We start from the raw sequence: 12,168 nt of genomic DNA on the forward strand, positions 1-12,168 counted from the left end.
GCCTTCCCTGTATACGCGGTGGTTGTATCACCATTAAAGCCTTTAAGGGTCATACAACCCTTGCCCATCGCTGCATGGCGTTCAGGGTATGGGGTGTGGATGATGGTAACGGCTGAGCCAGTATCGATAAGCATTATCTGCTGCCTGCCCCCTTTTAAGACAAGCACTACTGGTCTCCCGCTACCATCACGTCAGAACCCCAGTTCCGACCAATCTTTGGGGACCGAACCCTGTCATAGAGTCAATCTTTAATGAGTGTGTATCCATTGATGATGTCGGTGATTGCGTGCACCAGTAAATGATTTTGCATCCTCCCCGTGGCAATTTGGGTTTGTATCAGGGTTATCAATTGATCCAATCGTTGATCTGTCCCAAAGGGCTTGGATTCGTCCCTCGGGAGGTACTATGCGTTGCAACATAGTTCAGTGCTGGTCTGGGTCTGCTGCAGTCTTTTGCTCGGTGGCCTACCTTCTTACAATTAAAGCACTGTCCCTTAAAGGGGTAGTTTCGAGATCCCTCCACCATTGACACTGGTTTATTTGCAGTGGGTGGTGACTTCACCTTTAACTGGTCTTTTACCATCTCCCAGGCTATTTGAGCGCTGGTCTCTATATCTGTCCACTGATTGGTGGGCCTCATGGCTATGCCCAGGCTGGTTTAACTAAAGAGTGGAGTTGGGCTAAGAACATTGATTTAAATTGTTCCTGATTCTTTCCTACTGTAGCATTTGCGGGTGCCTGGTTCTGCGTACGTTGATAGATATCGTACAGGCGATTACTGAAGGCTCTAGGGGTCTCTTCTGGGCGCTGCTGGTCTGATTAAGCAGAGCCAATAAGTTCAAGCTTTGGATCCCTAAATGGTTTAGAATCTCGGTCATGAGTGCTGTGCCAGGATGGAGGACTGCATCTGGCAGATTATCTTTTAGTGAAGTGGAACAGGCCAAGAGGAGGACTCGTGTTAAGTCTTTCACTTCCAACTCGGGGTGACCCCTCCTGAAATTTTCCCATCTCCTATTAACTTCCACTGGGTCGTCCCCTTCATTAATGGGCCCCAACTCGTGGCTACACGCCATAGCGTCAGCACCAGATATGGGCCATGAGTCAGTATGGTTACTGGTGATGTGACCGTGTGCATTACATCGTAAAGAAGTCGTTACTACGGCTATGATTGGCTCTTGTGTCTCCAAGTTATCCCATCCTATACCACCCTCCTGGGGATTATACTGGCTGCCTTCCTTTTCCCAATCTGTCTCCCCCTTGTCCCCTTCTGCTGTCTCCATTATGGCTCCCCGTGTTTCTGCGGCTACCAGGGCCTGCTGCTCCCCAACTTACATTTTAGCCTCGCTATTTCTAGTTGGCACTGGAAGTGATCTGTCTCCCTATGTGGCTTCTTAATTACTTCCCTTAATGCTCCCCTAGCATCTTCTATCTCTTGCTGAAGCCTCAAGTTTTCCAATTTATATTTTTTTTAAACTCTAATTTGTTTTCATTTGCTTCAATAACGGCTGCTGTGGCATTTAAATTTGAGAGGCTTTGTTGTTGTAGCAATGAAGCTGCCTGTTTGGCCCCTCTTTCTAATTGCCTAATACTGTGGTTTAATCGACCAATTTCTTGTCTTAAATGCTGTATTTCTCCCTCTTTTAACTGCTTCACAAGTTGGAGGCCTTCTTCTTTTTGTTGTTTTATACCTTCAATCTTTCTTTTAGTTGAATCTCTTTTACTTGCAATTCTTTTAAATCTTGCATCACTTTGGCCTCCTGCCTCATCTCTCCGGGCACAATAAAATACACTAAATGCCATGAGACCGTTGGCCTGTTTTGGCGTTAGCTATCCTTTATCTACTTTCTCCTGGATAAGTGCCACCAGTTCCCCAAAGGGCGCGTGTTGGCCCTTGCAGAGATACCGTGCCTGTGCCTGTAACTCTTGTATGTCTTGTATCGGCACCTTTTTGGACAACTTCTCCTGATAAACTAGCTTAACATTTCTTTTTATTGTTGGCTTTCTGTTCATGACCGATCCCTTCATCCTGTGTCTTTTGAATATAACTATTGGTGGGTCCCCATATAAACAGTTACAACTATCGAGACGCAACTTCTCCCGATCCGTTTAATCGTTTATAAGTTATGTTTCACAACACAGGTTAGAATCGCAACTCCCGAAATTTCCAATTGTTCAAAAGAATCATCAAAAAGCTGTCTCGCCAGATGCCCGCATTCTCCAGCAATTTGTAAGATTTCTAAGTCTCTGGCATTAAATTGACAGTGAGGCAATTCTTTTAAAACAATTCCGAACAGTTGATAAAACACACACACACGCACATTTATCAGCAGTCGTCAGTTACCCTACGGATCTACCTAGTTACAACAGAGATACAATGAGATTATAATAAAAACGGTATCCTTTACTTCCCTCTGGCACAGCACACAGCCTGCTTCTTGGTCTGTAGAGGAAGGTCTGCTTTGCCGTGTGCTTAAGAAAAAGAGACAGAGCAAACTGTGGCTTGAGTTTTTATATCCCTTAAGTCCATTGTACCTCCGAAAGTTCCAGGATTGGATCTTGGTTCCAGGGCAGTTCCTTATTGGCCATCCTCACACATGTGTCTGTCTGGAGGACCCAGCCATCCCTTGATTAGGTTAGTGGCTTTCCAATTAACACAATACACAAACACCATGCTGGAGGCCTGTGAGCTTCCATTTTGAATCTTTCAAAACTGTCATTTTGTATAGTCGACACTTTCAACATTTATACGTACACAATCAATTTTATTATTGAACACTTATATTCTTACACTTATCTACCTGGCCTGCTACCTTCAGGGACCTGTGGACATGCACTCCAAGGTCCCATTGTTCCTCTGTACTTCTCAGTTTCCTATCATTTAATGTGTATTCCCTTGCCTTGTTAGCCCTCCCCAAATGCACTACCTCACACTTCTACAGATTAAATTCCATTTGCCACTGTTCAGCCCACCTGTCCAGTTCATTGATATCTTCCTGCAGTCTATAGCTTTCTTCTTCATTATCAACCACACAGCAAATTTTTGTACCATCTGCCAACTTCAATCTGCAAAATTGAACCAGGGTTGATCTCCTGGCTTGATGATAATGGTAGAGTGAGGGATATGCCAGGCCCTGAGGTTACAGATTGTGGTGGAATACAATTCTGCTGCTGCTGATGGCTCACAGCGATGCCCAGTTTTGAGCTGCTAGATCTGTTCTGAATCTACCCCAATTAGCTCGGTGCTAGTGCCACACAGCACGATGGAGAGTGTCCTCAGTGTGAAGACAGGACTTCGTCTCCACAATGATTGCGCAGTGGTCACTGCTACCAATACTGTTATGGACAGGTAGATTGGTGAGGACGAGTTAAGTTGTTTTTCCCTCGTGTTGGTTCTCTCACCACCTGTCTGGCAGCTATATCCTTCAGGATTCGGTCAGCTCAGTCAGTAGTGGTACTACCGAGCCACTCTTGATGATAATCATAGATTCCTCCACCCAGAGTACATATGTTTCAATCACCCAAACTCTTATTTGTCCAAATCCTTTGCTACTGCTTAAAAGAATATGGCTTTTCCGTTATGGAAAAAACCCCACAAAAGTTCTGCCTTTGAAAGGAGAACCTACCTTTACTGTATTTCTGTAACATAAATGTACTGATGCAGTGGTGTATGAGTGTTAAATTTACATGTTTCAATCATATTTTGAACAAGTATTTGTGAATTGAACACTTCCCCCTTGAGTGGCAGTAAGACTGATTTTAGTTGTAGCCTTTCAAAAAATAATTTTTAAATGAAACAATTTCAAAAATAGTTTAATTTACATGTCAATAATTTACTGATGCATACAGTCAGAATACTCATACTCCTTAATCCCTATTTGGGAATCTAATTAGCATCACCCGCCTGGATGGCACTGTTGAAAACTTTAGGTACAAACAGATCTTCAAGATCATAATTCAAACATGCTTCACTGCATTGCAGTTATCTACAATAGCATCTCATTCATTAATTCGGCAAGGGTGCAGCAGTATAAAGGGCTCCTGCCCACGCACTGATGCTTTCTCATCTACGATTCAGTGAGTTTGCAGAAGATTCTGTGCACTCAGTCTGAGGTAGACTCAAGAAGTGCATTTGTTTAACTGAATTATCATTTAATAAATACTGTTAACATTGCTTAATTCGAACAAGGTTTCATATTGCCTCTATACTATTCAGCAGGTTAATATTGTTCTCATACTGATGCCTTTGGAGACAATCAGTTTTCACAGTTCGACCTTTCATTATCAAGTTTTGATTGCCATGACGCAATCTGTTTTCCATGCCCTTGCACTGATTTTTCTGGCATCTCTATTTTCCTTCGGCATCTCAAATGCCCCAATGTGCCATTGACTGATCGTCACAATCTCAGGTTAATCTTATCCTTGCTGTGTTTTCAACACCTGCGCTCTCTCTTACTCCTTTCACATCTGCCAGTGTTTCATTCGATTTTCCTGGATGCTTTAATTTATTCCTACCATCTCCTCCAGTAACGGACCTATTTCATGGTTCTCAGACATTGTTTGGCTTCACAGCCCGAGAAACTGCTGTTGACATAGTGATAGGATTATACACACCTGGGGCCACTTCAGACCCTCTCATCTGTGACCCTCGGGCAAACTGCAACTCGGCCTGGAAATCGCCGCGGTCCTGGCAGAAGGCCAGGGCCATTAGAGGGAGCAGTGTGCGGCGTGCCACTGCAGGGAGCAGCGCGTGCTGCTGCAGGAAGCCGACGGCTATGAAGCCAGGTCACTGATTGCAGTGCGGGCAGGCACAGCAGGAGGGACGAAGGAGCGGCAAGAGTTTGTAGATGAAGTGACCGGGGCCCAGGAGAGGCGGCGAGGGCCCAGGGGCAGCATGGGTCAGCCCACACTGCGATGTGTGCGCGCACTAGGTCCGTACAGCAGGTCTCCAGTCGTCCTGGTTAACCCTTGCCACTGGACCAAGACCTAGCTCTGTCGAGCCCGTGTGGTGGCAAAGGTCACCCTACGTTAAAAAAATCCACACACAGGCATCTTCCACCCTTCAAGATGTAGTTCGGGATGTGGAATATTAGTTTGGGATCTGGAACATTGAAACATTTGTGAACTCATCCTTTATTGGCGTGGAAGCAAGTCATCCTCGTTTCGGGACTGCCGATGATGGCAGTTGGCGAGAGGCGGGAGCAGCGTCGGAGCGGCCTATAAAGGCCCAGCGGGTGTTCCACAGGCAGCGGCAGTTGGTGAGAGGCGGGAGCAGCGTTGGAGCGGCCTATAAAAGGCCCAGCGGATGTTTAACAGGCAGCGGCAGTTGGTGAGAGGCGGGAGCAGCGCCGGAGCGGCCTATAAAGGTGTACTTGTGCAGCTGCAGCGGGAGAGAAGGCAAAAAAGAAGTAGAAAGGAATCAAAAGGTGACGTCACAGCCAAGGGGGTAAGTAATTGGCTGGTGATTGGTGAGTAGCTTTTCTTTTTATTTTTTATATCAGTAAATAAACTGTAACATTGTTGTTGCCAATTTAAGTGTATCTAAGGGTTAAGGCATGGCAGGAGAGCTCGGTCACGTGTTATGCTCCTCCTGTACCATGTGGGAACTCAGGGACACTTCCGGTGTCCGTGACGACTACGCGTGTGGGAAGTGTATCCGCCTCCAGCTCCTGACGGACCGCGTTGCGGAATTGGAACTGAGGGTGGATTCACTCTGGAGCATCCACGATGCTGAGAATGACGTGAGTAGCACGTGTAGCGAGTTGGTCTTACCACAGGAGAAGGGTCCACAGCCAGATAGGGAATGGAAGACCAGCAGGAAGAGCAGTGCAAGGAAGGTAGGGCAGGGGTCCCCTGCGGTCATCCCCCTGCAAAACAGATACACTGCTTTGAGTGCTGTTGAGGGGGATGACTCATCAGGGGAGGGCAGCAGCAGCCAAGTTCATGGCACCGTGGCTGGCTCTGTTGCACAGGAGGGCAGGAAAAAGAGTGGGAGAGCGATAGTGATAGGGGATTCAATCGTAAGGGGAATAGATAGGCATTTCTGCGGCCGCAACCGAGACTCCAGGATGGTATGTTGCCTCTCTGGTGCAAGGGTCAAGGATGTCTCAGAGCGGGTGCAGGACATTCTAAAAAGGGAGGGAGAACAGCCAGTTGTCGTGGTGCACATTGGTACCAACGACATAGGTAAAAAAAAGGGATGAGGTCCTACGAGATGATTTTAAAGAGCTAGGAGCTAAATTAAAAAGTAGGACCTCAAAAGTAGTAATCTCGGGATTGCTACCAGTGCCACGTGCTAGTCAGAGTAGGAATCGCAGGATAGCACAGATGAATAAGTGGCTTGAGGAGTGGTGCAGCAGGGAGGGATTCAAATTCCTGGGGCATTAGAACAGGTTCTGGGGAAGGTGGGGCCAGTACAAACCGAATGGTCTGCACCTGGGCAGGACCGGAACCAATGTCCTAGGGGGAGTGTTTGCTAGTGCTGTTGGGGAGGAGTTAAACTAATATGGCAGGGGGATGGGAACCAATGCAGGGAGACAGAGGGAAACAAAAAGGAGGCAAAAGCAAAAGACAGAAAGGAGATGAGTAAAAGTGGAGGGCAGAGAAACCCAAGGCAAGAAACAAAAAGGGCCACTGAATATAAAGGGGCTGCAGGAGGGGTCAAAACTAGAAATCATGGTTTAATAACTAGTATTAAAACACTCTACCTAAACGCACGCAGCATTCGAAATAAAGTAAATGAGTTGACGGCACAAATCATTACAAATGGGTATGATTTGGTGGCCATTACAGAAACGTGGTTGCAAGGTGGCCAAGACTGGGAATTAAACAGACAGGGGTATCTGACGATTCAGAAAGATAGACAAGTAGGGAAAGGAGGTGGGGTAGCTCTGTTAATAAAGGATGATATCAGGACAGTTGTGAGAGATGATATTGGCTCGAATGAACAAAATGTTGAATCATTGTGGGTGGAGATTAGAGATAGTAAGGGGAAAAAGTCACTGGTCGGCGTAGTTTATAGGCCCCCAAATAATAACTTCACAGGGGAGCGGGCAATAATCAAAGGAATAATGGAGGCATGTGAAAAAGGAACGGCAGTAGTCATGAGGGATTTTAACCTACATATCGATTGGTCATATCAAATCGCACGGGGTAGCCTGGAGGAGGAATTCATAGAATGCATACGGGATTGTTTCTTAGAACAGTATGTAACAGAACCTACAAGGGGGCAAGCCATCTTAGATCTGGTCCTGTGTAATGAGACAGGAAAAATAAACAATCTCCTAGTAAAAGATCCTCTCGGAATGAGTGATCACAGTATGGTTGAATTTGTAATACAGATTGAGGGTGAGGAAGTTGTGTCAGAAACGAGCGTACTATGCTTAAACAAAGGGGACTACAGTGGGATGAGGGCAGAGTTGGCTAAAGTAGACTGGAAACAAAGACTAAACGGTGGCACAATTGAGGAACAGTGGAGGACTTTTAAGGAGCTCTTTCATAGTGCGCAACAAAAATATATTCCAGTGTAAATGAAGGGCGGCAAGAGAAGGAATAACCAGCCGTGGATAACCAAGGAAATAAAGGAGAGTATCAAAACAAAGACCAATGCGTATAAGGTGGCCAAGGTTAGTGGGAAACTAGAGGATTGGGAAAATTTTAAGCAACAGCAAAGAATGACTAAAAAAGCAATAAAGAAAGGGAAGATAGATTACGAAGGTAAACTTGCGCAAAACATAAAAACAGATAGTAAAAGCTTTTACAGATATATAAAACGGAAAAGAGTGACTAAAGTAAATGTTGGTCCCTTAGAAGATGAGAAGGGGGATTTAATAATGGGAAATGTGGAAATGGCTGAGACCTTAAACAGTTATTTTGCTTCGGTCTTCACAGTGGAAGACACAAAAACCATGCCAGAAATTGCAGGCCACAGGAATGTGGGAAGGGAGGACCTTGAGACAATCACTATCACTAGGGGGGTAGTGCTGGACAGGCTAATGGATCTCAAGGTAGACAAGTCCCCTGGTCCTGATGAAATGCATCCCAGGGTATTAAAAGAGATGGCGGAAGTTATAGCAGATGCATTCGTTATAATCTACCAAAATTCTCTGGACTCTGGGGAGGTACCAGCGGATTGGAAAGCAGCTAATGTAACGCCTCTGTTTAAAAAAGGGGGCAGGCAAAAGGCAGGTAACTATAGGCCGGTTAGTTTAACATCTGTAGTGGAGAAAATGCTTGAAACTATCATTAAGGAAGAAATAGCGGGACATCTAGATAGGAATAGTGCAATCAAGCAGACGCAGCCATGGATTCATGAAGGGGAAATCATGTTCAACTAATTTACTGGAATTCTTTGAGGATATAACGAGCATGGTGGATAGAGGTGTACCGATGGATGTGGTGTATTTAGATTTCCAAAAGGCATTCGATAAGGTGCCACACAAAAGGTTACTGCAGAAGATAGAGGTACGCAGCATCAGAAGAAATGTATTAGCATGGATAGAGAATTGGCTGGCGAACAGAAAGCAGAGAGTCGGGATAAATGGGTCCTTTTCGGGTTGGAAATCGGTGGTTCGTGGTGTGCCACAGGGATCGGTGCTGGGACCACAACTGTTTACAATATACATCGATGACCTGGAAGAGGGGACAGAGTGTAGTGTAACAAAATTTGCAGATGACACAAAGATTAGTGGGAAAGCGGGTTGTGTAGAGGACACAGAGAGGCTGCAAAGAGATTTAGATAGGTTAAGCGAATGGGCTAAGGTTTGGCAGATGGAATACAATGTCGGAAAGTGTGAGGTCATCCACCTTGGGAAAAAAAAACAGTAAAGGGGAATATTATTTGAATGGGGAGAAATTACAACATGCTGAGGTGCAGAGGGACCTGGGGGTCCTTGTGCATGAATCCCAAAAGGTTAGTTTGCAGGTGCAGCAGGTAATCAGGAAGGCGAATGGAATGTTGGCCTTCATTGCGAGAGGGATGGAGTACAAAAGCAGGGAGGTCCTGCTGCAACTGTATAGGGTATTGGTAAGGCCGCACCTGGAGTACTGCATGCAGTTTTGGTCACCTTACTTAAGGAAGGATATACTAGCTTTGGAAGGGGTACAGAGACGATTCACTAGACTGATTCCGGAAATGAGGGGGTTATCTTATGATGATAGATTGAGTAGACTGGGTCTTTACTCGTTGGAGTTCAGAAGGATGAGGGGTGATCTTATAGAAACATTTAAAATCATGAAAGGGATAGACAAGATAGAGGCAGAGAGGTTGTTTCCACTGGTAGGGGAGACTAGAACTAGGGGGCACAGCCTCAAAATACGGGGGAGCCAATTTAAAACCGAGTTGAGAAGGAATTTCTTCTCCCAGAGGGTTGTGAATCTGTGGAATTCTCTGCCCAAGGAAGCAGTTGAGGCTAGCTCATTGAATGTGTTCAAGTCACAGATAGATAGATTTTTAACCAATAAGGGAATTAAGGGTTACGGGGAGCGGGCGGGTAAGTGGAGCTGAGTCCACGGCCAGATCAGCCATGATCTTATTGAATGGCGGAGCAGGCTCGAGGGGCTAGATGGCCTACTCCTGTTCCTAATTCTTATGTTCTTATGATGATGATGATGCTTCAGTAAACTCTGCTGCATCACACCAGCTCAAAGGGAATGAAAAAGAGGCAGACACTCGACGAAAGGGTTTGTGAGTAACTGTGCTGTCGGACATGAGCTTCTCAGCAGTCGGTAACTCCAGCCGTGACTCAAACAGGGAAAAGTCATTCGAAGAAAATGAGAAAAAGGCAAAGAAAAGCAAAGGTGTTTCACACCATCAAGCTCAACCCTCTTGGATGCAACCTCTTCAACTCAACTGGCTCTTGAACACCCCAAATTGTTTTGGCTTCATGGCCTTACAAGCGCTCATCATCCTGTGATTGATACTTTTCCTCCAAATCAGCTTTAAATTTATTTTTTAATTTATGGCCTCGTGCCTACTGGCCTGAGTGACAAAGCAATATTCTGAATTCATCTTATCGATATGTCATTTAGAACTTTGTAATCACCAGTGAGGTCCCCCATTTACCTTCGCTTTTCTGGACTGTAAAGCTTAAACATCTTTAACCTTTCCTCATAGCTCATCCCCATTATACTTGGGAGCAGTCTTTTTGCTCTTCTCCATACCCTCGGCAAAGCATAAATGTCTCTCTTGTACTGTGGCATCCAGAGCACCAAACAGTACTTCTAAAGTGGCCTAACATCGTGGCATTATAAAGCTTTGGCACAAGTTGCATTTGTATAGATACAAAGAAACATATAAAATAGGTACAGGAGGCCATTCGGCCCTTCGAGCTTGCACCACCATTCAATAAGATCATGGCTGATCATTCACCTCAGTACCCCTTTCCTGCTTTCTCTCCATACCCCTTGATCCCTTTAGCCGTAAGGGCCATCTCTAACTCCCCCTTGAATATATCCAATGAACTGGCATCAATGACTCTCTAGTGCTTTTAACGTACAAAATGTACCAAGACATTTTATAAAGGGGAAGAAAAGAAAAGAAATAAAAGGAATGGGCATTGAGACATGGTTGGAAAGCTGGAAGAGGTGGCTGACAGTGTGGTCAAAAAGTCTTGAGGCAGGGAGAGAATTGGAGAGTAAGACATACCACAATGGTGGTATGAAGAGGAGGACCAAAGGTGGGTGAGGTTACATGAATAGGGTGAGTCAATGCCAGAAAGAATTTGAAGATGGAAACAAGGATTTTAAAAGCAGCGCGAGAGCATGACCCGAGGCCCGAGAGCAGAGCGAGAGAGGGACCCGAGGCCCGAGAGCAGAGCGAGAGCGGGACCCGAGGCCCGAGAGCAGAGCGAGAGAGGGACCCGAGGCCCGAGAGCGGGACCCGAGGCCCGAGAGCGGGACCCGAGGCCCGAGAGCAGAGCGAGAGAGGGACCCGAGCCCGAGAGCAGAGCGAGAGAGGGACCCGAGGCCCGAGAGCAGAGCGAGAGAGGGACCCGAGGCCCGAGAGCGGGACCCGAGGCCCGAGAGCGGGACCCGAGGCCCGAGAGCAGAGCGAGAGAGGGACCCGAGCCCGAGAGCAGAGCGAGAGAGGGACCCGAGGCCCGAGAGCAGAGCGAGAGAGGGACCCGAGGCCCGAGAGCAGAGCGAGAGCAGGACCCGAGGCCCGAGAGCAGAGCGAGAGCGGGACCCGAGGCCCGAGAGCAGAGCGAGAGCGGGACCCGAGGCCCAAGAGCGGGACCCGAGGCCCGAGAGCGGGACCCGAGGCCCGAGAGCGGGACCCGAGGCCCGAGAGCAGAGCGAGAGAGGGACCCGAGGCCCAAGAGCGGGACCCGAGGCCCGAGAGCAGAGCGAGAGAGGGACCCGAGGCCCAAGAGCGGGACCCGAGGCCCGAGAGCAGAGCGAGAGAGGGACCCGAGGCCCGAGAGCGGGACCCGAGGCCCGAGAGCAGAGCGAGAGAGGGACCCGAGGCCCGAGAGCGGGACCCGAGGCCCGAGAGCAGAGCGAGAGTGGGACCCGAGGCCCGAGAGCGGGACCCGAGCCCGAGAGCAGAGCGAGAGAGGGACCCGAGGCCCGAGAGCAGAGCGAGAGAGGGACCCGAGCCCGAGAGCGGGACCCGAGGCCCGAGAGCAGAGCGAGAGCCGGACCCGAGGCCCGAGAGCAGAGCGAGAGAGGGACCCGAGGCCCGAGAGCAGAGCGAGAGAGGGACCCGAGCCCGAGAGCGGGACCCGAGGCCCGAGAGCAGAGCGAGAGCGGGACCCGAGGCCCGAGAGCAGAGCGAGAGCAGGACCCGAGGCCCGAGAGCAGAGCGAGAGCGGGACCCGAGGCCCAAGAGTGGGACCTGAGGCCCGAGAGCAGAGCGAGAGAGGGACCCGAGGCCCAAGAGCAGCCCGAGAGCGGGACCCGAGGCCCGAGAGCAGAGCGAGAGAGAGACCCGAGGCCCAAGAGTGGGACCTGAGGCCCGAGAGCGGGACCCGAGGCCCAAGAGCAGAGCGAGAGCAGGACCCGAGGCCCGAGAGTGGGACCTGAGGCCCGAGAGCGGGACCCGAGGCCCGAGAGCAGAGCGAGAGTGGGACCCGAGGCCCGAGAGCGGGACCCGAGGCCCGAGAGCGGGACCCGAGGCCTGAGAGCAGAGCGAGAGCGGGACCCGAGGCCCGAGAGCGGGACCCGAGGCCCG

The sequence above is a fragment of the Pristiophorus japonicus genome, chromosome 8 (genome assembly GCF_044704955.1).
Source record: "Pristiophorus japonicus isolate sPriJap1 chromosome 8, sPriJap1.hap1, whole genome shotgun sequence".
Classification (NCBI taxonomy): Eukaryota; Metazoa; Chordata; class Chondrichthyes; family Pristiophoridae; genus Pristiophorus; species Pristiophorus japonicus.